A 3,635-nucleotide genomic window follows, 5' to 3' on the forward strand; every position below is an offset into this window, starting at 1 on the left:
GCAGGTCCAGGGACTAGATGATTGTGCAATCAACCATCTGCCCCAAAGCACTTCTGATACTGCTTTCCAATCATAGGTGCTGGTCCATCACCAGGAAAACAATGACTACATTTCCCTCCTTTTGGAAACAGAGGATTAAGCTTGCTTGTTTTTGCTACATTACTAATAAGGCCTAAAAATCAAGGCTGGGTCTCTTGATTCTTGGATGAAAGTCTAGTGCCCACAGTGGAAATATATCTGAACCACATATCCATGGTAAGATGCTTCCCTCTGTTTCTACTGTAGCTGCAAAAAACAAGAAAACAGTGTGGCTTTCCATTAACCTCTCCTCCCTCCCACACTCTCCCTCATTCTGCCTTTAGCTCCCACCCCAGGGAGGAACTAATATAATCTCTGTAAAATGAGCAACTGGAAATTAATGGGGCAGAGATCAGCCGACATATCCAATTCCTCCAGAAGAATTTGTATGATGATTTCCCCCTGATTTACAAGATACAAACCAGCAATAGTATGAGCTTATCAAAGTGGGGAAAAATAGCCTCTTGTCACAACTTGGTAAGAGCTCCACAGATCTTCGTCTAGTGGGAATAAAACTCTGTGGCTCTAGAAAGGTTTATTAAATCAGAGATTTATAATGCAGCTTTGTAAATAGCTACTCGCCACCTATCTCTGATGAATCATGACTCATTTGAGACAGGTGGCACAAAATACTGATATATGTGTGTATACGTGCACACTCGTCATAGATGTACATGTACATATATGTGTGTGTGTTATCACAATCATTGTTGGCCACTGAATTGTCAGTAAATATGTAAAGCACTAGGACTTGTAGATTAACCTAAATTGATAGCCGATGATAACAGCAGCTAATATAGGTTGCACCCCTTCATGAACATGAGATTTATAGATATCATATTGTTATATAAACTCTGAAAAATTGGTGTTATCTCAGTTTTTCAGATGAGAAAACCAGGAAAGAGACTGAGTTTACCTGACTGTTCAGGTTATAATGGGAGGTAGTCAGGATTCAAATACAGGTCTGTGCTGACTCACGGTCCATGCATCAGTGCATCAGTAAGGTAACCCATTATTTTCAGGGGCAACAAACTTAATGCAAAATGGCTCAAACAGTAAACAGAATTTATTGTCTCAAATACCAAAAAAGCCAGAGGCTGGGTCGAGTGGAAGCTTCCTCCTTCAGTTTAAATGATATCACCAAGAATATAATTTATTGCAATCTACGCACCCTTATCTTTCATAAAAGAGGGTTCCATTGGGCACAGCAGCTCTATCTCTTCCACGGGAGACCAAAATGCCTTCCCGTTGGTTCTAGATGGCGTATCTTCAACATGCCAACCAGAAAAGAAAGACTGATTCTTAATTCTCAGAGAAGAGAAAAAGTTCTTTTTTTAATATTTTTTTAGTTTTTTTTTTTTTTTTTGAGTGAGAGAGAGCACGAAGAGGAGAGTGGCGGAGAGAGAGAGAAACACAGAATCCGAAGTGGGCTCCAGGCTCTGAGCTGTCAGCACAGAACCTGATGGGTAGCTCGAACTCACTAGCTGGGCTGAAGTCAGATGCTTAACTGACTGAGTCACCCAAGCACCCCCAGAGGAGCTTCTTTTTCCTGAATTTCAATAAACATCTATTAATCATTGAGTATGATAAGATTACATTTCCATCCTTGAACCAATCCCATGGCCAAGGGAAATGGACCAATCAGGGCACACATCTGGAGTTGGGGATGGGTCACTCCCACTCACCACCAGGACAAGAATGAGGAGCAGAGACGTTTTGCCCCAAACTAGTTCAAAACAACAATGGTAACAACAGCTTTTTTTTTTGCTAATATGTCAACCAAGGAATGGGCCATGGAGATACGGAGCAAAAGACACACCTATGCAAGGGATTTAAGAGCACATACAAGGAAGCATTCAAACAAGGTTAGTAAGCAAAAATTATTTGGCAGGTAAGAAATAAGCAATGGTAGAGTCTCAGAACAGAAAGTTTGAGTGGTTTTCTTATTCTTGCATTTGTTTTGCTTTGTTTTTCAGAAGGAAAAAGCTCTGAGTTGGAAGGGAAAAGCAGAGAAATAAATCATCTGAAGGTGGGGGTTGGGGGAGAAGGAACCTTGTGCATATTCTTTTGATTATAGCAGTGAGAAGTTATTTTGGTGAGATTATTAGATAGACAGCAAAAGGCTGGACAACATAGGCTTTCTGATAACAGAAAATAACAAACTGCTACACAATTTTTGACTGAAAATTAACATGGGAAAATGCTATTTGAGGAAAGATGATCAATGTAAGGAGCAGACAATCAGAAGGAAGTCGAGCCAGAGTCCAGGATGTGAGAACATCATCTCCAAAAACATATGTTTAGCACATGCTAAACCATGTATCAGGTTGTGTCCGAAGCACAAAACTAAGAGAGAGGACACAATAATGAATTAGGTGTAGAACCTGTCCTCAAGTTGCTCACGGTCTTAGAGTGTAGGTAAATACGTAGGCAAATATGTAGATATCAATTACAATCCAACCTGGTAGATAGTATATGTTAGATATAAGAGATAAGAGATAAGAGAAGAGATAAGAGATAAATACCATCAGTGCACAACAGGAACAACTGACTTAACCTAGAGAAAATGAGTAGTCCATCCTTGGGCTGGTTCTTAAAGAAGAAACAATAACCTAAATTAGGATGGTGTTCTCAGAATGTGAGTGATGTGTCCTAGTGAAGCTATATTGCAAGGAAGACAAGTTGATATCTGTAAGAAGAAGAAGGAAAGGTAGAGGAAGATAGGGAGAGGCAAAAGGAGAAGGGGAAGGAGAGGTTGAAGGAGAAGGAAAGGGGAAGGAAAAGGGGACGAGGAGAAAAGCAAGGAAGCAGAAGGGGATGAAGAGAAGAAAATATAATTTTTTTCTTGCTTGATTGCATTTGTTTGTCCTGTGGTTTAATAGTCCAAATCTTCCCTTTCTCTCTTTTGAAACTTTTCAATAGGCTCAGCCTTAAAATGTCAGCAACAGTAGTAGAAAATGAGAAGGAATAAAACAACATTTACAGTTCAAGTTAGCAAGAGATGCAGTTGATTTGGGATATTGTAAAAGAATGTAGTTTGTAACCATTTCATACTTTTCAGCCCTCAGTCTGTGTCATGTCGTAATTCTCGATATAATGTGTGATGTTATCTAGAAAAAGGAATGCTTTTAAAAAACTGAAACATTGGGGCGCCTGGGTGGCTTAGTCAGTTAAGCGTCCGACTTTCGCTTGGGTCATGATCTCGCGGTTCGTGGGTTCGAGCCCTGCGTCAGGCTCTGTGCTGACTGCCAGCTCGGAGCCTGGAGCCTGTTTCAGTCCCTCTCTCTCTGACCCTCCCCTGCTCACGCTGTCTCTCTCTCTCTCTCCTAGAAATAAATAAAACATTAAAAAAAAACCCTGAAACATTGATTTGGGACTGGGGAGGGAATGCACAGATCAATTAACGATAGTATTTTTCCACTAACTGATACTCTGCCAAGACACTACTGTATGCATATTAGACAGAGAAGGGGAAAATGGCAAATGGTTGTTTTGACCTTGTACTAAAAAACATCGTAAAGAAACAATTTCAGACATCGATAGTTTCAACTGAGAAT

The sequence above is a fragment of the Hyaena hyaena genome, unplaced genomic scaffold (assembly GCF_003009895.1).
Source record: "Hyaena hyaena isolate Hyena2069 unplaced genomic scaffold, ASM300989v1 scaffold_1101, whole genome shotgun sequence".
In the NCBI taxonomy this organism is placed as follows: domain Eukaryota; kingdom Metazoa; phylum Chordata; class Mammalia; order Carnivora; family Hyaenidae; genus Hyaena; species Hyaena hyaena.